This window comes from Cryptomeria japonica, chromosome 3, assembly GCF_030272615.1.
Source record: "Cryptomeria japonica chromosome 3, Sugi_1.0, whole genome shotgun sequence".
Classification (NCBI taxonomy): Eukaryota; Viridiplantae; Streptophyta; class Pinopsida; order Cupressales; family Cupressaceae; genus Cryptomeria; species Cryptomeria japonica.
Window position 1 is genome coordinate 468,462,192 of NC_081407.1, and position 26,005 is coordinate 468,488,196.

The following is a 26,005-nucleotide window of genomic DNA, read 5'->3' on the forward strand; positions in this document are numbered from 1 at the left end:
TAGAAAATAAATTAAATTGCTTGTTGTATAGATTTTTCCATGTCTTCCTATGATTTTATGGTTGAGTGTTGCTCCCGCATCACAAGACCCAAATCTTTGCCTCGTAGAGTGAAGAGTTTCTTAATCTGTCCCTTGTCGGTTTGAGTCAATTATCATAAATATTGCCAAAGAATCTTTTGTAATTCATCTTTTGATATAAGTTTTGTCTAGGTCTATCCATGTTTCAAGATTATTTTATAATACCTCACACATTGTGAGTGGCGACTCTGAGACTCTCAGATCTCAACACTAGTGTGCATTGTTTGAAGAAGAACTGTGAAGAACCAAAGAATTTGCAGAAGAGATGAAGCCGATTTGAGCTATTATGGTGAAGTACCCCAACAAGTTGAATATGGAATCCATATGATACCATATGATGATAAGGAAGTGTTGCAGTGTTGGCTTGAAACAAATCTAACCTATGAAGAAATTCTAGTTGTTTGAATATTTGTCCTTCGCAAGGAGGTGGCAACTCTATCAGAGATCAGTGTTAAAGATTTGAATAATTAAAGGTGATTAGTGAATACACTTAGTGAAAACACTTATTCGATTTTGAATGGTTACCGAGCTCATCACTCAGTCTACAGCCTATACCGAGCATTCAGTAAAGCTCACCGATTAAACAATTCAAACTGAGCAGTAAGACTGTCACCGAGGATATGAGACAAACAGCAGTTACCGAGAAGTCAGTTCTCACCGAGTCACCAGTGATTACCGAGTGACACTATATCTACCGAGTCACCACAGCTACCGAGTTCCAAGCTACACTTCGGGACTAGTATGGACCGAGCCTCTACTCTTACCGAGAGCATGACGATGCCGAGTACTGTAGTGGACGCCATGTATCAGAAGATCACCGAGCCAGCTTGAGGAACCGAGTATCTACCGACTCAGTAATATTTTGTTCACCTATGTAAGGCCGACTTAAGAATGAGTTTATGTTATTAATTTGTATGAGGCTGACTTTATGAAATGTAAATGTAATTATGGACGGTATATATATGTGATGTATTATACCATCTGTAGCATGTATGAAAAATGTAAGATGTATGGATATGCGAAATTAGAAAGAGCAGAGCAGAAACTGCATTAAGGCAGCAGACCAGAACATTTTCGCAGATTCAGTAAAGGAGCAGAATCGACATATCTATCTCAGAAGGAGATCAATACTCAAAGGATCTTATCAGCAATAAAGTTGTAAGTCAAGATCTACTGTTTCATCCTAACAGTTGAATCAGTTTGTAAATCCTTTTACCGGGTAGACTTAACAGTCTTTTGTAAATCTCTTAACCAAGTGCATACTTCATTGTATGTTTGTAAATCCTCTAACAAGGTGGACCTAGCAGTCCAAATTTGCTTCTAACAGGGCAGATCATCAGAAGTGATCATTGTAAGCCTTAACCGGCCAACTTTTACTGCAGTACCAAAGTTTTGTGGGTACCATCCCCACCCCAGTTTTACTTTCTATTTGGAAGGTTTCTGGGTCACCAAATCTTTGTGTTATGTGTTGTGAATGATTATATTTTCATGCATGCAGTAGATTAAATGAATGAATGGTTTAATATATGCAAGTGCAGAAATGAATTAAAAGTTTTAAGTGTTACTGATTCACCCCTCCCCTCTCAGTAACTTGGTTAGTCCTGAATATTTTCAACAATTGGTATCAGAGCATTGTGGTTCTCAGAGTAAAAGTTTGACAGCTTGAGAAAAGATCAAGACAATGGAGATATTCAGGCTTGACAAAGCTATTGAGAATGAAAAGCTAGATCTGGAAATGGCCATAGCACAACTCAAAGAAGCAAGAGAACATCTTTCCCAATCCCTAAAAAGAAGAAAGGAACTAGCAAAAGAAATAAATGATCATGAGTATGTTGAAACAAAAATTGAAGATCTCTTTCCTACAAGTAGTTCAAATGAAGTAGATGAAGCAAACAATGCAATCAAAGAACTCCTAGAAAAAAATGGATTACTGCAAAAAGAAATAAGGATGCTAAGAAGAGAACAGGAAATTCAGTCTGCAAGATTTTGTGAAATCCTGGAACAAAGGAATAAAATGAAAAATGAAATAGAAGGAAGAAACAATGAAATTGTACAGCATGAAGATCTCACCGAGCAACTCTCCAATGCAAATGAAGAGATCAGAATTCTCAAAGAACAGAATGAAAGTTTGAAAAATGAGCTAGATATTCAAAAGCAAGCAAATGAAAGGATGATGAAATCTCAAACAGACTTGGATCAATTAAATGAGCAAAATCTTCACAAACAAAAAGGTAAAGCTGGTCTTGGTCACAATGAAGAAGGTGAATCTTCCGAGCAAGGTAGCCAAAGAAATCAAAGACCTACATGCAATTACTGTGGTAAGACAGGTCACACATCAAACAAATGTTGGAGCAATGGAAAGACAAGATTCAAAGGCAAATGCTACAGCTGTAATCAGCATGGTCACAAGGCTAGTGAATGCAAAGAGAAACCAAAATTTGAAGGCAAATGTCACAAATGCAAGAAACAAGGTCACAAGGCATCAGAATGTAGAACAAAGACATTCACTCCAGCAGAACAAATTGTCAAAGCAATATTTGGTTGGGATTACAATACCTGGTGCAGATGTCATTATTGTGGAGAATATGGACACATTGGGATGAATTGTACAAGGCATCATCTAAGGAAGAAAGATACAACCATAAGATGTTATACATGCACTGAACTCGGACATATAGCCAAGAACTGCATGAACACAAAGAAGGTTGAAGATGAAAAGAAAGCTAAAGCTGACAACATTCGGAAACAGATGAGACAGCAGTGGGTTCCTAAATCTATCGAGCAGGATAATTCAAGCAATGGTCCTGTCACTCAATAATTGGGTGACCCCACCATTACAAATTAGATCCATTAAAGAAGATAAGGAACTGCATCTTCAAAGCCTTACCATAAGCAGTTCCAAAATACAAAAGCATAATCGATGAAATCAGTATTTCCGATACATACAGAAAAGTCACTTACCGAGTTGAATGTTACCGAGCATGGTAAAACTGCAGACCTTACCGAGTTAGGTCAGACATAAGAACACTGAGCTAGGTCAGTCTTACTGAGCAATCGCTAAAGTCATTAAGTCATCTCACCTACCCACTTATCAAGCATTAATGACAGAATTTTAATAAAAAGGGCAAAATCGACTTCATTCTTCACCGCGTTATTCAGCATTCGAAGAGCTTAGGTTTTCAAAGTGCTTAAGGAGATTTAAGACGAATTTGCAGTGAAGGATCTAAAAAGGACTCGTTCCATTCAGCAATGACTTCCACTAGCACCACCAGCAGGAGCAAGGCGAAGAAGACTTCCAATATGTTAGTGAAAGGAGTTAAATGGACAACGCCGAACTTCAAACTCGTTCCAGCGATCGCAGAATCACTCGACCCAAGTGGAGCACAGTCCAGAATTCCTTCCAAGGTACTTCTTATCAATGACATTCGTACTCATTTCAAATGCACTATTCAGGAGTTAGGGACTTTAGAAATGGACAATGCCCTAAGTCAGCTATGTGTTGACAAAACCCTAAAACCCGAGCATAGACATTTGGAAATCAAAGGTTTGACCCATATCCCACACCTACCAAGAAACTTTCAAGTGAAATGGATTAGATATGTATTGAGCCGTGTACATGATGGGAAACTATGGTTAGATCAACCTATCTTAATAACAAAGAAGATGATTCATAGAATCACAGGTTTACCGATGTCAGACAAAGCAAAATCCACCAAAACCCTAGGTCGGGACGAACTGCAGGAGTTAACTCTTGCCGAGTGGGATGGCAGAGGATTGAAAATTAACAATGTATCTGATGTTGAACTTAAATTTGGTATTATTATCATTGCATATAAGCTGTATAGTTCCAGTAGGCTAAATAGTGTGGCATGTGAGGCAGTAGACCTTGCCTACAAGGTAGTAAAGAAGAACATGGATTTTGACCTAGCAGAGGTCTTACTAACACAATTCAACAAGAACATGGACAGTATAAGGACATTAAAGAATAATCCATGCAAATTTGGTTCTTTGTTGATTTGTATATTTTTCTATGTACAAAACTTTTTCCCTTCTAAAGGCACAGTAGTATGGAGGAAGGATACTCTAATTTTGTATCAGATAAATGAGTTTATAGCAGAAATAGGTCAGAATTTTGAGACAGTAATGGATAATTATTTTGAAGAATTTAAGGACAAAATGAACAACAGGTTCAGGATTCCTCCTAAGTTAGTAAAAGATTACAAGGATGATATATGCTTCATGGTAGACTGTGATAAAGTTTACATCCAGGCAGCCATACCCCGAGTGGCATGGGTAAAACCATTACCCTATGAAATTAACATAGATGAAGCAAGGGATATAATAGAAGCCCTGATAAATGAACCAGCCATTCCCAACACCCCTGCATTTGGCACTTATGATGAGGCCAAAGCCAGAATTGAGCTTGAAATCAAGCTTCCAAAGGCCATCACCAGTACCAAGAGAAAGGCAGCTAAAGAAACAGAAGAAACAGAAGAGGAATCAGAAGAGGAAGCAGAAACACCAAAGAAGAAAGGCAAAGTAGTAATCACCAAGCCCAAACCTAAAACTGCAGTGTTCACAAGGAGAACCAGGAAAGGGCAGAAAGAAAGTAAAGTTGTATTCAGGAAACCCCCTCCTACCTTCGAAGAAAAATTGAAACAGTTGGAACAAGGATCTGGCATGTCTAACTTCAAGGCACTGAAGTATGAAAGCAGATCAGATGCAGAAAAGATGCAGATCGAGGAGCTTTTACTGAACAAAATGGGTAAATGGAAATATACCCCAGATGATATCAGTTCTCAAATTCCAAATGAGCTTCTAGTCAGGATTAGACCAAGATGGACTTCAGCAGTGCAAACTGTCAAAGACATTTATGCACAATCCTTAAAACAGTTGTTACCGAACCTGACATATAAAGAAGTAAAAGAGGCATTAAAGAATAATGAACACCAAATGACACTTAGGTTTCATACCTTCTTAGTTCTCTCCAAGCAAATAGAAGCAATAGTAAATAATGCCAAAATTGTGTGGAAAAGGATATATAACCTGCCAATGCCATCTGACCCCACGGTAACAATTGAGGGTGATAAAGATGATGAAGAGGATGAAGAGAAGAAGGAAGAAGAAGAAGCAGCTGAGGAAGAAGGTGACACGGTAATAATAGGTGATGAAGAAGGTGACACGGTGATAATAGGTGATGAAGAAGATGATCCTGAACAGGTAGCAGCAGAAGTCATTGCATCTCTTCCTCACTCACCTCAGAAAGGCGTTGCATCATCAGCTTCAACCAGCAGGATTGTGAGCACAGTAGCTACATCTATTGCTCAATCCTTGCCAATCACCTCTCAGCTCCAGACCCCAACAGTTACCTCATCCACCGAGCTGCAGAGCATGTCATTATCTACCGGGATGCAGAGTGTTGCCTCTACCGAACAACAAGTGACTTCTTCAGTCACCGAGATCACAACTTCTCCTGCAGCATGTATAGTAAGTTTTGCAACCTCTCCAGTTTTGACACATTCTTTAGCACAAATGATCACACCAATCAGCACTCCTGCATGTACATCAATTTTGGGAACAGTCGGTACATCCATGAGTCTTCCTCTAGTAAATCCCATTCCAGTTATAACAGCTACTCCAACCTTATCAACCATTGTAACTACATCAAAAGATAAGGAAGTAAGCACAGAAGTAATACAAAAGACACCTTTAAAACTTCTGCTTACCGGCAAGGCTATAGAGGATGATATAGATCTGGATAAAGAGATTGTCATTCCACAAATAGACCTCAATACTGCATCAATTGATGAAATGAGATTGATCAGCCAGTTGTTAGAACAGAAAGCAAAACAAAAACAACTAAGAAGTGAGAGAGACAGGGAATTCAACATCATAAACGGTGCAAAGACCATTCTCACAGATGCCTTAGGTATAAAAGTTGATACCTCTCAACACATTTTGCTACAACTCGAAGAGGCTATGAATAGATTCAATGAGGACTCATCAGGAGAAGAGAAACTGATAGAAAGAACCAAGAAGAAATTTGATAACAAGGTGCTTGAGCACATTGCTCAGCAGATAGCAATAAAACAAGTTGATCTGGCATGTCTAACTTCAAGGCACTGAAGTATGAAAGCAGATCAGATGCAGAAAAGATGCAGATCGAGGAGCTTTTACTGAACAAAATGGGTAAATGGAAATATACCCCAGATGATATCAGTTCTCAAATTCCAAATGAGCTTCTAGTCAGGATTAGACCAAGATGGACTTCAACAGTGCAAACTGTCAAAGACATTTATGCACAATCCTTAAAACAGTTGTTACCGAACCTAACATATAAAGAAGTAAAAGAGGCATTAAAGAAGAATGAACACCAAATGACACTTAGGTTTCATACCTTCTTAGTTCTCTCCAAGCAGATAGAAGCAATAGTAAATAATGCCAAAATTGTGTGGAAAAGGATATATAATCTGCCAATGCCATCTGACCCCACGGTAACAATTGAGGGTGATAAAGATGATGAAGAGGATGAAGAGAAGAAGGAAGAAGAAGAAGAAGTTGAGGAAGAAGGTGACACGGTAATAATAGGTGATGAAGAAGGTGACACGGTGATAATAGGTGATGAAGAAGATGATCCTGAACAGGTAGCAGCAGAAGTCATTGCATCTCTTCCTCACTCACCTCAGAAAGGCGTTGCATCATCAGCTTCAGCCAGCAGGATTGTGAGCACAGTAGCTACATCTATTGCTCAATCCTTGCCAATCACCTCTCAGCTCTAGACCCCAACAGTTACCTCATCCACCGAGCTGCAGAGCATGTCATTATCTACCGGGATGCAGAGTGTTGCCTCTACCGAACAACAAGTGACTTCTTCAGTCACCGAGATCACAACTTCTCCTGCAGCATGTATAATAAGTTTTGCAACCTCTCCAGTTTTGACACATTCTTTAGCACAAATGATCACACCAATCAGCACTCCTGCATGTACATCAATTTTGGGAACAGTCGGTACATCCATGAGTCTTCCTCTAGTAAATCCCATTCCAGTTATAACAGCTACTCCAACCTTATCAACCATTGTAACTACATCAAAAGATAAGGAAGTAAGCACAGAAGTAATACAAAAGACACCTTTAAAACTTCTGCTTACCGGCAAGGCTATAGAGGATGATATAGATCTGGATAAAGAGATTGTCATTCCACAAATAGACCTCAATACTGCATCAATTGATGAAATGAGATTGATCAGCCAGTTGTTAGAACAGAAAGCAAAACAAAAACAACTAAGAAGTGAGAGAGACAGGGAATTCAACATCATAAACGGTGCAAAGACCATTCTCACAGATGCCTTAGGTATAAAAGTTGATCCCTCTCAACACATTTTGCTACAACTTGAAGAGGCTGTGAATAGATTCAATGAAGACTCATCAGGAGAAGAGAAACTGATAGAAAGAACCGAGAAGAAATTTGATAACAAGGTGCTTGAGCACATTGCTCAGCAGATAGCAATAAAACAAGTTGATCTGGCATGTCTAACTTCAAGGCACTGAAGTATGAAAGCAGATCAGATGCAGAAAAGATGCAGATCGAGGAGCTTTTACTGAACAAAATGGGTAACTAGAAATATACACCAGATGATATCAGTTCTCAAATTCCAAATGAGCTTCTAGTCAGGATTAGACCAAGATGGACTTCAGCAGTGCAAACTGTCAAAGACATTTATGCACAATCCTTAAAACAGTTGTTACCGAACCTGACATATAAAGAAGTAAAAGAGGCATTAAAGAAGAATGAACACCAAATGACACTTAGGTTTCATACCTTCTTAGTTCTCTCCAAGCAGATAGAAGCAATAGTAAATAATGCCAAAATTGTGTGGAAAAGGATATATAATCTGTCAATGCCATCTGACCCCACGGTAACAATTGAGGGTGATAAAGATGATGAAGAGGATGAAGAGAAGAAGGAAGAAGAAGAAGCAGCTGAGGAAGAAGGTGACACGGTAATAATAGGTGATGAAGAAGGTGACACGGTGATAATAGGTGATGAAGAAGATGATCTTGAACAGGTAGCAGCAGAAGTCATTGCATCTCTTCCTCACTCACCTCAGAAAGGCGTTGCATCATCAGCTTCAGCCAGCAGGATTGTGAGCACAGTAGCTACATCTATTGCTCAATCCTTGCCAATCACCTCTCAGCTCCAGACCCCAACAGTTACCTCATCCACCGAACTGCAGAGCATGTCATTATCTACCGGGATGCAGAGTGTTGCCTCTACCGAACAACAAGTGACTTCTTCAGTCACCGAGATCACAACTTCTCCTGCAGCATGTATAGTAAGTTTTGCAACCTCTCCAGTTTTGACACATTCTTTAGCACAAATGATCACACCAATCAGCACTCCTGCATGTACATCAATTTTGGGAACAGTCGGTACATCCATGAGTCTTCCTCTAGTAAATCCCATTCCAGTTATAACAGCTACTCCAACCTTATCAACCATTGTAACTACATCAAAAGATAAGGAAGTAAGCACAGAAGTAATACAAAAGACACCTTTAAAACTTCTGCTTACCGGCAAGGCTATAGAGGATGATATAGATCTGGATAAAGAGATTGTCATTCCACAAATAGAACTCAATACTGCATCAATTGATGAAATGAGATTGATCAGCCAGTTGTTAGAACAGAAAGCAAAACAAAAACAACTAAGAAGTGAGAGAGACAGGGAATTCAACATCATAAACGGTGCAAAGACCATTCTCACAGATGCCTTAGGTATAAAAGTTGATCCCTCTCAACACAATTTGCTACAACTCGAAGAGGCTGTGAATAGATTCAATGAGGACTCATCAGGAGAAGAGAAACTGATAGAAAGAACCGAGAAGAAATTTGATAACAAGGTGCTTGAGCACATTGCTCAGCAGATAGCAATAAAACAAGTTGATCTGGCATGTCTAACTTCAAGGCACTGAAGTATGAAAGCAGATCAGATGCAGAAAAGATGCAGATCGAGGAGCTTTTACTGAACAAAATGGGTAAATGGAAATATACCCCAGATGATATCAGTTCTCAAATTCCAAATGAGCTTCTAGTCAGGATTAGACCAAGATGGACTTCAGCAGTGCAAACTGTCAAAGACATTTATGCACAATCCTTAAAACAGTTGTTACCGAACCTGACATATAAAGAAGTAAAAGAGGCATTAAAGAAGAATGAACACCAAATGACACTTAGGTTTCATACCTTCTTAGTTCTCTCCAAGCAGATAGAAGCAATAGTAAATAATGCCAAAATTGTGTGGAAAAGGATATATAATCTGTCAATGCCATCTGACCCCACGGTAACAATTGAGGGTGATAAAGATGATGAAGAGGATGAAGAGAAGAAGGAAGAAGAAGAAGCAGCTGAGGAAGGAGGTGACACGGTAATAATAGGTGATGAAGAAGGTGACACGGTGATAATAGGTGATGAAGAAGATGATCCTGAACAGGTAGCAGCAGAAGTCATTGCATCTCTTCCTCACTCACCTCAGAAAGGCGTTGCATCATCAGCTTCAGCCAGCAGGATTGTGAGCACAGTAGCTACATCTATTGCTCAATCCTTGCCAATCACCTCTCAGCTCCAGACCCCAACAGTTACCTCATCCACCGAGCTGCAGAGCATGTCATTATCTACCGGGATGCAGAGTGTTGCCTCTACCGAACAACAAGTGACTTCTTCAGTCACCGAGATCACAACTTCTCCTGCAGCATGTATAGTAAGTTTTGCAACCTCTCCAGTGTTGACACATTCTTTAGCACAAATGATCACACCAATCAGCACTCCTGCATGTACATCAATTTTGGGAACAGGCGGTACATCCATGAGTCTTCCTCTAGTAAATCCCATTCCAGTTATAACAGCTACTCCAACCTTATCAACCATTGTAACTACATCAAAAGATAAGGAAGTAAGCACAGAAGTAATACAAAAGACACCTTTAAAACTTCTTCTTACCGGCAAGGCTATAGAGGATGATATAGATCTGGATAAAGAGATTGTCATTCCACAAATAGACCTCAATACTGCATCAATTGATGAAATGAGATTGATCAGCCAGTTGTTAGAATAGAAAGCAAAACAAAAACAACTAAGAAGTGAGAGAGATAGGGAATTCAACATCATAAACGGTGCAAAGACCATTCTCACAGATGCCTTAGGTATAAAAGTTGATCCCTCTCAACACATTTTGCTACAACTCGAAGAGGCTGTGAATAGATTCAATGAGGACTCATCAGGAGAAGAGAAACTGATAGAAAGAACCGAGAAGAAATTTGATAACAAGGTGCTTGAGCACATTGCTCAGCAGATAGCAATAAAACAAGTTGAATTGACCACTATTTTGGCCAAGTTAGAAAATTCTTTTAATAATGTAACTTCATTTTTTGCAAAGTTATGTGATGTTACCGAGTTCACAAAAGGAATCAGAGATCAACTGAAGAAAATTGATGATGATCTGAAAGCAAGTGCACAACAGTTGCAGCTTGACCCCATCTCAAGCTCAACTCACCATTCAAACATCAGATTCCTATTAGATAAGCAATCAGAATTGCTCAGGGAAGATGCAAGGATCCGGTCTACATTGTTAGATATTCAGAATATGATCCTTCCTAACATGGATACAATGCAGAAACACATTACACATTCCAAAACATTGATCCATGATAACAGTTTTTCAATTGCAGAGCATGTAATTGAACTATCAGCCAAAGTTCAAGTTGCATTGTCTATTTGCACAATTTTGCAAGAAAATTGGGATAAGACCTTGGCTCATATCAAACAAGTACACTCAGAGTTTATCTCACACTTTAATATTTCTATTTGAGTTATCTATTCTTTGGCATTATTGTCAAAAAGGGGGAGAATATGGAACATATTAGAGACAAAGGGAGAATGATCAAGGGAGAATGTAAATAACAATTGGTATAGAGATAAGTGTATAGAATCATATGTATATTCTATGGGGGAGTTATGTACAGTGAGATATACAGGTATATACAGCAATCTACAATTGGTATCAATTTTGAAGAATCCAGTCAGCATGACAGATTCATTTTTGTCTCATAAGTGTTTTTGTCACTAATGCCAAAGGGGGAGATTGTTGGAATAATGATATATTTGTCATTAGTGAATACACTTAGTGAAAACACTTATTCGATTTTGAATGGTTACCGAGCTCATCACTCAGTCTACAGCCTATACCGAGCATTCAGTAAAGCTCACCGATTAAACAGTTCAAACCGAGCAGTAAGACTGTCACCGAGGATATGAGACAAACAGCAGTTACCGAGAAGTCAGTTCTCACCGAGTCACCAGTGATTACCGAGTGACACTATATCTACCGAGTCACCACAGCTACCGAGTTCCAAGCTATACTTCGGGACTAGTATGGACCGAGCCTCTACTCTTACCGAGAGCATGACGATGCCGAGTACTGTAGTGGACGCCGTGTATCAGAAGATCACCGAGCCAGCTTGAAGAACCGAGTATCTACCGACTCAGTAATATTTTGTTCACCTATGTAAGGCCGACTTAAGAATGAGTTTATGTTATTAATTTGTATGAGGCCGACTTTATGAAATGTAAATGTAATTATGGACGGTATATATATGTGATGTATTATACCATCTGTAGCATGTATGAAAAATGTAAGATGTATGGATATGCGAAATTAGAAAGAGCAGAGCAGAAACTGCATTAAGGCAGCAGACCAGAACATTTTCGTAGATTCAGTAAAGGAGCAGAATCGACATATCTATCTCAGAAGGAGATCAATACTCAAAGGATCTTATCAGCAATAAAGTTGTAAGTCAAGATCTACTGTTTCATCCTAATAGTTGAATCAGTTTGTAAATCCTTTTACCGGGTAGACTTAACAATCTTTTGTAAATCTCTTAACCGAGTGCATACTTCATTGTATGTTTGTAAATCCTCTAACAAGGTGGACCTAGCAGTCCAAATTTGCTTCTAACAGGGCAGATCATCAGAAGTGATCATTGTAAGCCTTAACCGGCCAACTTTTACTGCAGTACCAAAGTTTTGTGGGTACCATCCCCACCCCAGTTTTACTTTCTATTTGGAAGGTTTCTGGGTCACCAAATCTTTGTGTTATGTGTTGTGAATGATTATATTTTCATGCATGCAGTAGATTAAATGAATGAATGGTTTAATATATGCAAGTGCAGAAATGAATTAAAAGTTTTAAGTGTTACTGATTCACCCCTCCCCTCTCAGTAACTTGGTTAGTCCTGAATATTTTCAACAATCTAACCTATGAAGAAATTCTAGTTGTTTGAATATTTGTCCTTCGCAAGGAGGTGGCAACTCTATCAGAGATCAGTGTTAAAGATTTGAATAATTAAGGTGATTTTTTGAATCCCCAGTTAAAGAAGGTAGCAGTAGTTTCATCATTTCCAGGTATTTTCATTTTCATGAGTCAAGTATACTTTCATGAAAATTATGTGTAAAAATGTTCCCTAGAAAGTGAGTGAAGCACTAAGGAAGGGAATGGTAGTGATTATCTTACATACTTATGTGACATAATTTTTACACTCTATATTAAATTAAATGAAGTATGTTTTGAGCTATGCGTTGTAATAGTTTAAGATTTATGGCAAAGGAAAGAAGTAGGGAAATGAATAAAAATATGTATTATGTGCCTGTACTTCCCTACGAAATGTCAAGTGTAAATGTGCAACCTCTGCCAAATCACCATAGAGTTTTCTTTATGAAAAGATATAAGCCATTGAGTTTTAATGGTATCCAAGGCTTCTCAAACCTTTTTCCTACTAAGGTTAGGGAGAAACTACCAAAATTTAGTGGGAAAATATCAGAATCAGCACGTTAGCATCTGCAGGAGTTTTTTGAATTAATGGGAGATTTTGAGATAAATCAGGAAGATGTCTTCATGAAGTTGTTTGTTCAATCTTTTAAGGAAAATGTCAAGGATTGGTTTTCTTATCTATCAGCATATTTTGTCTCTTCATGGGATGAACTAAAGGTAGCATTCATGGAGTAGTTTGGTGAAAGAATTAGTCCAAGTTCAATTATGAAAAGAATCATGGATATTCAAAAGGAAGAGGATGAGCTAGTTCCTGTTTTTGATCTCAGGTTTGCTAGAACATTGGATGACATTCCTAGTAGTTATAGACCAAATGATGTAGTATGTTTAGTTGTTTACTTGGCTACATTTGATGAGGAAGAGAGTTATCTACTAAGAGACAAGGATCCCAAAACTTTGTATCAGGCTTATTGGATAGCAATGGATATTGAGAACAACTTGAAGTATGAGATTCCTAAGGGTTATCTATCTGCAAGGGTACGCTATCCAAAGACATTATATTTTAAAGAGAGGCATGATCCAAAAGATAAAGATCAATGTCAAGGCATTTACATCCATGTTTATCACATTAACCCTGTTATTGATTATGATTTGAACAAAAATGTGAGTGAAGAGAGCTTGTCCCAGACAGTTGTTAATCCTCAAGTTAATAAAGAAAAGGTTAATGATAAAATATATGACATATTTGATATAGAGATGGAGATGATGTCGGTCACTCCACCAAATGATAGCAGCAATAGTTGTTCCAGAAAGGAAATCCCACAAGAGATTCATCTGCAGTCTTTTGTTTCAGATAGATCCAAAAGTGAGTATGAAGAATTGGAAAGTTGTATGTCTAAAGGAGATGCAAGTATGCAAGATTTTAATGATATGAATTCAATTTCTCAAGAATTAGTTATATATGATAATGAAAATTCAGATGATGGGATGCCATCATTTTTTGCTAATAATGTTTGTGAGATAGATGGTTGCATGGTGTGTTCAAATGATGAGAGTAGGTTGCAACTTGTGTCTATGCCATAGCAATCCATCCAGAGTAATGTGCATGAAAAGTTGGTTGAGGTGTGTGCCCTTGAAAATAATGTTTTGAATAATTACAAACCAATTGTTCCATTACAAACAGTTGTGTATGAAAGGACTCAAAAATTAACAAATAGTAAGGAGATTCTATCAAACCAGTTTAGGGATCAACCATATAGTGAATTGGATTTGTGGGAGTCTTCTTCATGTGAAGAATGAGGGATTGAAGAAGATGAAATATGTTATGTTGAAACCTGTTGTCCTGATGATTTTGAGGATTTCTTTAAAATTGATCTAGAAACATTTGTGATTAGCAAATGTGAGGGTGATTTTCTTTCTGATGTTACAAATGCTGACATTGAATATGAGAGTGTGGAGTTCATTGATATTGACCAAGGATATTAAATAGATAAAGAAGATTGTTGCTTTCTTGCTTCACATGACATCTTGAAACCAAAATTGGAACGTTTTATTGTGCATGAGGATAATTTTGTTGAAAATGTGAATGATGATGTTTCTTCATCATATAGCGATCCGAATGTACACAATATTGATCAAGAACCATTGATTATGTCAATGGGAAACAAAAGTGAATTAGAATGGTTTTCAAATATTGCTTGTTCAGATATAGATATTTGTAAAACAGTTGTTATGTTGGATGGACCAGCATATGAGAGATTTTCCTTTGATATTTGTAATGAATTTGTACTATGTTTGCAAGAATTCTTTAATGGTGAACATGTTATGGAGGTGCAAACATATGAGGAAACTAATTTTCATGATGACCGTTGCATAACAGAGTATGAAGTGTTTCACTTCTCTTTTCAGCTTGATGGGGCAGTCATGAAACTTGTTGAGTATTGTTATCAACATATCTCTATTTCAGACATTGAGCATTGGTTTTGTTTATTTCAAGCAATGTCTGGTGATAAGGTTTAGATTAATGGAGGGTGCACTGAGATAAATGTTTTTTAAGACATGTTGAGGAATGAACAGTTATATAGTAGTGATGTCTCTAGATTATTCAAGATGCAATGCGATCATAACTACATTTTTGATCGAGGAAAACATTGGTCAATATTGATGGATGGCATTGGGCCATCACTTGTGGTTTGACCTACAGGCCACAAGCAACTTGGGGTAGAGTAATTTTTTTACTCTATGCCCAATGGGATGATTAATAACTCCCTCTTGAATTGCATGTTCATGGACAATTTTTGAGGCTCTACTTTCCTTAAAGTAGTTATTATCCATGAGCATTAGTTAGGTTTTCTTTGATATTGTAGTTTCTTTCTGTTGAGTTGCTCTGTCCAGGTAACTTCTTTTTGGTCTACTCTACAATTGGTCTGCTTCACCAAAGATTCTAGTTTCTCACCTCATTCCTGTGAAATGAACGTCCCCAACTAGAGTCACTAGTAGCCTTAAAAAATGATTACACATGAATTTTCATTTTTGAGCTTAAATATTGATCTTTCTAGTTTTATTGTGTCCTTTGTCAAAGTTCAAAGTCTAGGGTTTAAGGTTCATCAAATTTTCCTAAGCCTTGTGAAGAAAAAACCCTAACATTGTTGTATTTTGTCATTACCTTTTCCCACTTAGGTTGAGGGTTGTTTACCATTGGTGGGGCCATTTTATATCCTAAGTGTTAAGTTGGGTTTGACTAGTTTATCTAATGATTTTCCTAAGTCATGTGAAAAAATTTCCCGATAGTCGGTCTCATTTTAGTATTTCTACTCGTGCCCATTAATTTTTCTAAGTCCAAAGTTCCTAAATGTTTTGGTTGGTTGATAAAAGAAGAATAGATCTAATGGTCCACAATTCTTCATGGTTGAAAATGCAGTAAAGATAAAGACTGTGGCATCACGAGATGATGCCAAGTGTCTTCAGCAAAAAAATGCAAGCTGGTAGTGTAACTGTCCAAAGCCTTGTGTTATCGATTCTCAAGCGGTAAATACCAATTTACTGATAGTCCTATCAATTGGCACATGTTGCAAATGGATGGTGATGTTATGTTCTGGGATAAAAGGTTCCCATTTTTCAATTCTAAAATGGTTAATGGGCATTGTGTTGAAGCGGTAAAGTGCGAACATATCTGATGGCTCTCATATCCCTGGGATAGAAGTTGAAAGAAGGTTATGGACCACAGCATCACGAGATGATGCCACGTGTCTCGAGCTGACCCAAGAGACCGATAGTGGGGCCACTGACAGCGTTGGGTTAAGAGATGATATGGCATTGATTTGTCACAATTTTATGGGTCCGCAAGTACTGATGGAAGGTCAATTGCCACATCAACCATTAATGATCATTTGTTCTGCTAGGCTGGGTAGGATCTACGGCTGAGTTTTAAATTTTAAATTAAAAGGGATCATTAAAGGTATTGGTCGTAGCCCGCGCATCAAAGATAGGATGAACAGGATGCAGACTTGTTGACTTATGATAGACAATGACGAGTTTGAAGTTTTTTGAGTGTCGGATCATCCCTGAGGGAGCTTGTAGAAGGTCTTTATTAGGTAAAGGACTAATTAGACAAGTAAGGATGATATCTCAGAGGCATGAATGGATTGGGATAGCTTCAGGTTTAGATATGATGGATCATGGGTTCCCTGATAAAGTCACAGATTTCTTGTTGACAGAGATTCAGAAGAAGAAGATTGTGCACTCAATAAGGAATAATATCAGAATAAAATCATTCATGCTAGATGAACATATGCAGGTGGTAATGGAGTGACGGCCTAGAGATGACGGTGACCTGAGTTGCAGGCATGATTGCTAGAATCCATAGCTGATAAGATGAGCAAAAAATATCAGGATGATGATTCTTCACATAGATTAGCATCACAATTTTGAGTTGAATTCTGATTATAAATTTACTAGGATGGTGATAAATGGGTAGAAAAGGATACAAACTTATTCATTTTCTAAGAACGGGTTTGCATCAGTAAAAAGATGGCATTCGAACATAATTGTGCATGGATTCGTTGCATGTTTTTTGACACTAGATGGATGTTTTCTCTCTAGTATGAGGTTACTCATTATCAGAGGGGTTGTGAAAGTTCAAAGGATTGTTAGAGGGGGCATGAAAGCCTTTTCTTATCAAAAAAATCCACCCATGACATATCCTCTATTCTTACTCTACAAATTGTTGGCAGAGTGTTTGAGGAAGGAGCATGCAGAGAATTGAAAGAAGGATTTGTTCGAGTAAGGAGTGGAAGCCAGTCGTCTCTGAAATGACATTTAAGCTGCAAGGCCTTCTCAAAATATTAAATTTACCCCCAAGATCCTCTTTCCACTTCCTCTGATCCGGGGTATAAAGGTTGGAGATTTTCCTCTAATTCGGGGGAGATTTTACTTCTTGTCGATATCTATTTTTCTTTTCCAGAAGTGAAACATTGTGTAGAACAGATTGAGCATCTCAGGGTCCATCTGAAAGTGTTAGGGTGATATTGGCATGACTCAAGTGTTTCGGTTTCTACCGATAATTAGTTGAATATTTTGGTTCCACCTCATCATGGGCACCAGCATATGGATAAGGAATATTTTGTAATAGAGTTGTGTACAGCCTCCTTGGCTTGGTTTTTGGTGACATGTCTCTTTAGGCCTAAAGCTTGTTGCTCCCTTGTTCTCTATAAAAGGGAAATCAAGGCCATAAGTTAGGGTTCCAAAAATTCTGAGGAGGGTCTGTGTAAGGTTGGTCCAGTTTGCAAGATTAGGTTCCATAGATTTTTAGGAAGTCATGGAAAAATAGAAGGAACTGTAATGTCATTTTGCATAGCAGAAATAATGAAATAGTTACCAGTTTCATTTTCAAGTGGGTTATTTTGTAAATGAAATGTTGTCTATTATCTGATAGAAGATAGCTTATGAGATTAATACTGATATATTCTCAAATCTTTACTCTCCCGTGTACAATTTTATTTTCTTTCAAGTTAATGGTATCAAGGGTTTCATTTACTTATTGCATTGTTATGATGTATGTACTTTTCCATTCTATGCTTTAATCCAAGGGGTTAATTAAAATGCTTGAATGAAATTATAGAGAGATAATGCTTGTACCAGGATTTGATAAGTGGTTTGGGTAAGGGATTGTGGATGGAATGATATTGTAAGGCGGTACCGTTTAAGATTAAATCAACTATTAGATAAAGTTTCTATTAGATATCAGTAACATTTCAGAGACTCTATAGCCAAATGGATAAGGCACTAGTACTAGTTTGCAGATGTCATTAGGTTTTTGGTTTCTTGTATATTTTTATTTGTGACTTCTCAACAATCTTTTAAATATCTAAACATCATTTCTAAATTTTCATGTGTTTTCATGAGTTGTCTTGCCCATCTCATGCTCTAGTCTAAGGTCGAGGATCACTAAAGGATTTTCCATCCTTGAGCATTCCCCCTTTCTGTCGAGCCCTTTTATGAGATAATCTGCTTTATTTTTTAGTGAATTCCTTAGTGTTGTGTAGAGATCAAGAGGTTCACCGAAGGGATTACCCTCTCGGGTTTTGCAGAGCCTGAAGTGTAGAAGGATTTTGTATCCTTGTCGCAGTTGGTCCAAGCCTGAAGGATATTGATAGTTGGAAGTGGATTTCCATAGGCATTTGGAGTAATCAGCTTGGTCTCTGCCCTGTAGCAGTGTAAACCCATTTTTGGGTACCAACACTTCCAAAGGAGTGAAATCATGTTTACGCTTTCAAAGCCAAGGTTTTTCTTTATGCGACTTTTGATTTCTTAGGAAGGTTTTCCGGAGTAGTTTCAGCTGCTTTGAGGGCTTGTGTGCTGCTAGCCAGATTAAATATTGTGGGTTTTAATTTTGGTTCAACAGTATCCACCACTCCATCATTAACAATATTTATGTTGTTATCTTTTTCATATTTCCAATATTTGCTCTTCTCTTTGGAACTAGAACCATGTTGTGTTTCTTTATAAAGTGATATCTCTCCTTTCCTTATAAGCACATCTTCCATTTTGAGAGCACTATCTACCATTTTGTTGAACGAAAGGTATACTTGCATTTGGAAATCGTACTTCAATTCAGGAATCAAGTTATTGATAAAGATGTCCATCTTCTTATAATCTAGAATAGGCCGTGAATATCTAGAGAACATCTTTCTCCAATGTTGAAGGAAAGTGAGAAAAGGTTATCATGTTTTCTATTTGGTATTGCAAAGCTTGATCATAGTGATTGGATGATGAATGTTATAGGAGTATTGTTGGAGAAACAATTCGATTAATTCCTCAAAATATTTAATTCCCATAGGTAGGCTTGAAAACCATTCCATAGATTGTCCTCCTAAACTCCTCGTGAAAAGGTGCATGAGATATGTTTGTTTGTGCATGAACTCCATACATAAAAAACCAAATTCTCTGACATGGCCTTGAGGATGTGTGGTACCATCATATTTGTCAAACTTAGGAATTTCCACTCTTGAAGGAAATGGAGGCATTTGAAGGTTTTTGTCAAATGGGAATGGGAAGATCGTGTCTAAAGAATATTGCATAGATGATTTATCCTTGTTTTTCATTTCTTTGATTTCAGTCTGTAACGCTTGCAATTGTTTGTTTACAAATTCTATTGGTGTGTCTTCCTCTTTAGTGATAAGGGTTTCAACATTATAATCAGTGGGAAGTTTAGTGCCTTGTTTTGCTAGCTCTAGAAAATAATCTTCTTTTTCTCTAGCCATGATAATCTTCATCATTTTTCAGAAATCTTTATTATTTTGACAGCTATTTATAACAACTTTTGTTGGTTCAGAGGCTTCAGACTCGCTAGATGAGGAATCACTATCATTAGCATGGGTATTGATATTGTCATAAGTATCATGTTTGGTGGTTTCTCTTTCTTTCCTTTCTCCAGACATGGTGGGAGATAAGGGTTGTTCAACAATTGGTATACTTGACGACGAAGGTTTGTCAGAGACAAGATCTTCTATAAAGAATGGATTAGTCTAGAGTGAAAAGGATTGTCCTTTACCTTTGGCAGCTTTCTTATGAGAACTTCTGGTTTGAATAAGCATTTATAATTAATGTGACTGAGAGCTAGATGTGATGTAGATGTCAAGATCAAATTGAAGCTAGTTATTTGTTTGACGTAGTGATTTGAGAGAAGTGACTAAGACTAAGTCTAGTTTTGTTGGTGTAAATAAATATTCATTATGGATATTATTACACTTTACTTAAGTTAACTTAGGATAATGCATTTCTTCATAGTTTGGATTTGAGACACTTAGGGAAGTGTGCACATAGGGATAGAGCTTGTAGGAGAAATTCCACCTTTTGTGGTCTTGTTTTGTTGTTACACTCCACATTCGGTGGGTCATCCACCTCTTGTGGAATATTATATTATTTCTCCTACCTACTCCTAGTATTTCTTACCTACCCTTGTTTCTCATTGAGTCACATGTCATGATTGTGTGCTCATACATCCATATGGTCTTTCCTATATAAGAAGGCCTATATTCATTGTATTAGTGAATCCAGTTGATCATTTTCATATTGATGAGAATATAGTTTGTTCTTGTCATTCTTTTGTCTCTATTTTTATACTTTTCATTGTGCCCTTGATCTTGGAAAAATCTCACATGGTATCAGAGCCATTGGAGCTTCATTGATTGGTTTTTGGAGACATCATGGAAGGCTTCTATTTTCGGATCTGAGGGATTGCATTTTTTGGAGGCATCTTGGAGCGTTTTCGACCTCACCATTACGTCCGAGAGGTCATTTCCATAAAAATCGAGTATAAATTCGACCTATTTTGGCAAAAATATATTTTTGGGTGTGGAGGAAATTTTCTACCCAATTCGGGTGGTACGGTACGGAATTTTTAGATTTTTTTCAAAAAAAAAAAATCTGAAAATTATTTTCCAGTTTGAATTATTTTTGGGATCCGTACCTTCTGCCTAGTCAGCAGCATACAGTCAATGCCCAGTCAATAGCACTCAGTCATCACCCAGTCAGCGCCCAGTCGATGCCTAGTCAGCATTTTCTTTGGAAATTTTTAGACCCCTCTTCGTTGAGAAGTTTGGATTTTTGGGTCAACTTTGGAGGCCCATAACTTGCTCAATTTTGCTCCTTTTTGGGTGCAATTTTTTTTTTATTTGGGTTACTTTTTCGTGCTCTTCACAATGGTGTGGTTATTTTCTAGTTTTGGTGCATAGGTTTTTCATAATTTTTAGATTCTCTTAGTTGTACCTGTCCAATTCTCAATTCTGTAACTTCAAAAGCCTCGTTTGAGCTCATACGACCTCCTTTTCAGGTGCCATTTTTTTTTAAAGTGCATATTTTTTCATCTACTTTCATAATCTATGATCAGATTTCAAATATTTTAAGTAGAAATTGTACTTTTAGATATTGTTCTTATTTGGCCTATTTGGTACTTGTAAATTGCTCAGATCTTAGTTTAGATCTCTTGCACTATTAGTTTGAGTCTCTTTTGGCCCTATTTAGGCAATTGTAAAATTGAAATCAAAAGTCCACTTTGTCATTTTTTGCAAGTGGCCCATTTTACACGCACTAAGTATAAAGTGTCAAAACATCACTTTTGGGGGGGGTTCTTTGATTGAGTGAATTTGGGGGGGTGTCTTGTGTGATTGTGTCTCTCTTTCCTTGTGCTCTTTCATTTTTGTTGAATGAGTCCTCATAAATTTCCACCTTTAACTCCACATAATTATACATCATGGAAAATTAAAGTATGGAGCAAATTAATGGAAAAAGGTCTCACACATTACATAGATGGAACAATAGCAACACCACCTAATCCTAAGGCTGATCCTAATGCTCAATTAGAATGGCTCACTAAGAATTGCATGGCTCTTGGCACTTTGTGCAAGTATGTATCAGATGACCTCATCTTTCATATTGAAAAGTGTACTACAATCAAAGATGCTTGGGATATGTTTCAGAAATTGTATGGTCAAGTTGATGAAATCAGAGGTTATAAGATTGACAATGAGCTCACCAACTTGGATCCCAAGAGTTTTGATACAATCCAAGATTATGTCACCAAAGCAAATGAGCTAAGAGAAAAGCTTAAGGATTGTGGAATTGACAAAAAGGATGCTCAGTTGATATTCAACTTGTTGGACAAGCTTGCACCAGAATATGCAGCATTTGTGTCTAGCTTCCAAACTCATCATTTGACAGTGGGGAGTTCCTATGTTATGCCTTCATTTGATGCTTTCACAAAAATGTTGATATTGGAACAATCTAAGTTGTTGAACATGGGGCTTCTCAAGTCTTCAAAGTCCAAGGCTTTGGTGGCTAATCAAGGGAATCAAGGAAGTCAAGGCAAAGATTCCAACAAGAAGAAGAAGCAATCTAAGTCACAGCCACAACAGGAAAAAGGACAATCATCCTCTCCATCACAAGGCAATTTTTCATCCTCTTCCAAGAAGGGGACACCACCTAAGAAGGATAAGCCAACTTGTGCATATTGCAAGAAGTATGGTCATGATGAGCATCGATGCCACACAAAGCAAGTTGATGAGTTAACTAATCTTCTTAAGAAAAACAACATCAACTTGCCATCCGCCTACACAAAGAAGGATTCATCTCCTTCCTCTTCCTCATAGTCTAAGGGAAAAGGGCAAGCATTTGTGGCTACAACAAGTTCTTCACAGCAGTGGATACTTGATTCAGGTGCCTCATATCACATGGGTTCTACAAAGGAGCAATTTTCTTCATTGGAGCCATCTAAGGTACCTCACATTTACATAGGTGATGATACACAAGTAGAGGTTGAAGGGAAAGGTTCAGTTGACATGGATGATGGAACATTTGAGAATGTTCTCTATGTTCCTAACTTGTCTACCAACCTTCTCTCTATCCACCAAATCACTCACTATGGGAATGGGAAAAAGGTTGAGTTTACACCAGATTCAGTTGTGGTAAAGGAACTTGATGATGATGCCTTGGTAGCAGTGGGACAAGTCAATGACAACTCAAGGCTTTATTCATTCTCCCACTTTGTGCCAAGTTCACCTTCTAGGGCCTTGCTTACTCATTCAAATTCAGAAAGTAAGCTATGGCACGATCATTTTGGTCACCTCAACTACCGCTATCTTCAGCAGCTCAGCATTAAAGACATGGTCACAGGTCTACTTTGAATCAGTTTTTCAGAGGGTGTATGTTCAGGTTGTTCCATGGGCAAGCATCCCGAGGAAAATTTTGATAAGGGGAACACCTAAAGAGCTTTGGAAGTTCTTCAACTTGTTCACAGCAATGTAGTAGGTCCATTTCCAGCACCTTCATTTAGTAAGGCCCGCTATGTCCTGACCTTCATTCATGACTACTCTCGCTTCACTTGGGTCTACTTTCTTATTCATAAGAGTGAAGTATTTGACAGATTTCAAGACTTCAAGACTCGTGTGGAGAAGCAATCTGGGAAAGTGGTGAAGATTCTTCACACAGATAATGGAAGGGAATATGTGAACAAAAGAATTGAGGATTTTTTTACGTTTGAGGGGATTGATCTTTAGCATTCTGTCGCATACACTCCGCAACAAAATGGAGTTGCAAAATGCAAGAATAGAACTCTCAAAGAAATGGCTAGTTGTATGATTCATGCACATTCTCTTGATCCCACTTTTTGGGCCGAGGCTATTAGTTGTGCCACACACATCCAGAATTGGGTTCCTCACAAAGCTTTACAAGGTATTACTCCTTTTGAAGCTTGGGCTGGTAGGAAACTGATTGTGAGACATTTCAGAGTCTTTGGGTGTCCAACATGGGCTTGCATACCTTTGTAGAAACGCAAGGCATTGGAACCACAGAGTCGGCCTTGCATATTTGTTGGATATCCTGAGGGTGTTAAGGCATATAGATTGATGGATCATGAGACACATGAGGTGTTCATTGAGAGGAGTGTTCACTTTGAGGAAAGCTCTCCTAACTTAACCTCTCTACCTCCTCCACCTTCCTCCATTGTGGATAGTGATGCTAGTGATTCAGATGATGAGACTCCTTCAACTCCGACTCGTAGGGTCCACTTGCAGTTGAGGAGCCTCATTCTCCACCTCCACCTAGACCTCATTGGGCTCAACAAACCCTTGAGTCTGCGAGTTCTCTTGTTGGGGATCCTTCAAATACATGGAGAACTCGATCACAACATCAGGATCTTCCACATGCATTCATTGCTATTGCTTCTAATCCACAGACATTTCGGGAAGCATCAGGGGTTCCTAAGTGGGACCAAGCTATGGAGGAAGAGTATAGTTCCTTGATGAGGAACAACACATGGGATTTAGTCCATCTCCCTAAGCGGAGAAAGATGGTTCGATGTAAGTGCATCTATTGGACCAAGTATGCTACAGATGGTAGTGTGGATAAGTATAAGGCTCGGCTTGTTGCGAAAGGTTTCTCTCAGGTTGCAGGTGTTGACTATACTAAGACCTTTGCACCCATAGCCAAGATGAACTCCATTCGCTTGATACTTACTATTGTTGCAACTCATGGTTGGGTTGTACATCAGATGGATGTGAAGAGTGCTTTTCTTCATGGTGACCTTGATGAGGAGATTTATATGGAGCAGCCGCAGGGTTTCATCCAGGATACTTCCTTGGTTTGCAGACTAAGGAAATCTCTTAATGGCCTTAAGCAGGCCCCCAGGGCTTGGTATGCCAAGATGGATTCCTTTCTTCTCTCAGTAGGGTTTGCCAGGTGTCATTCTGATCTGAATGTCTATATTTTGTGACAGGATGACTCTCACTTGATACTTGTGCACTATGTTGATGATTTGATCATTACAGGGAGTATCGCATCCATCATTGGCAGGGTCAAATTTGCTTTGCATGACAGATTTGCTATGAATGACTTGGGTCTTTTGCACTACTTTCTCAGGATAGAGATTTCACAGTCACCTTCCGAGATTACACTATCACAGCCCAAGTATGCTCTTGATCTACTTGCACGCTTTCATATGGCTAATTGTAAGCCTGCACCGACTCCCTTTCTTTCCAGAGTCAAACTTGAGGCTCAGTGTTCTTCTCCACCAGTTGATGCCACTTTGTATCGTCAGCTTGTGGATAGTCTAATCTACTTGACCCATACACACCCTAATATTTCATTTGCAGTTGGCATGGTTTCCCACTTCATGCAGGAACCACATGAGCTTCATTGGAAAGCCGCCAAACACATCCTTCATTACATCCAAGGTACACATCACTATGGGATTCACTATGCAACAGGCACAGGACTTCACTTGGTTGGTTACACAGACTCTGATTGGGCTGGCGATCTTGATGATCGTAAGTCTACTTTCAGTTATAGTTTTCACCTTGGTTCAAGCCCCATTTGTTGGCAGAGCAAGAAGCAGCATGCTATTGCTCTTTCTTTGACTGAGGCTGAGTATCGAGGCACTGTTAATGCAGCGACTGAGACCATTTGGCTTTAGCAGATTCTCACAGAGTTTGTGTTCACCACTCCACGACCAACAGTTCTACATTGTGACAATCAGAGTGCTTTTGCTATCTCGAAGAACCTGGTCCAGCATCAATGGACCAAACACATCGAGATCCATATGCACTATATCCAAGAGTTGATTCAGGAGCAGGTCATTAATTTTCAATATTGTCCTACAGCAAAGCAGGTTGCAGACATATTCACCAAACCTTTCACCGAGATTAAGTTCCAGTAGTTGCAAGCTCTCTTGGGGGTGCGGGATGTGTCATTAGGGGGGGTCAGTTGACTTCTCCTTCCTCTCTTATGGGGGGGACTTTTTCCTCTTTGAGGTTTTGTCCTTCTTCTTTGAGAGTCTTTTGTACTTTCATCTCTCTTTTGGGGGGGAGTTTTTTCGCACTGGGTTTTCTCCTTTTCTCCGTTTGTGAGAGATTGCATTGCATGGTTTTGCTTGCATTTGCATATTGTACATGGGTACCTATCATGGCCTAGTAGTCGGGACCCATCTTGCATTGTTGACTTGAGTCTTCATTCCCCTAGTTGCACTTAAGGGGGGGTGTTGGTGTAAATAAATATTCATTATGGATATTATTACACTTTACTTAAGTTAACTTAGGATAATGCATTTCTTCGT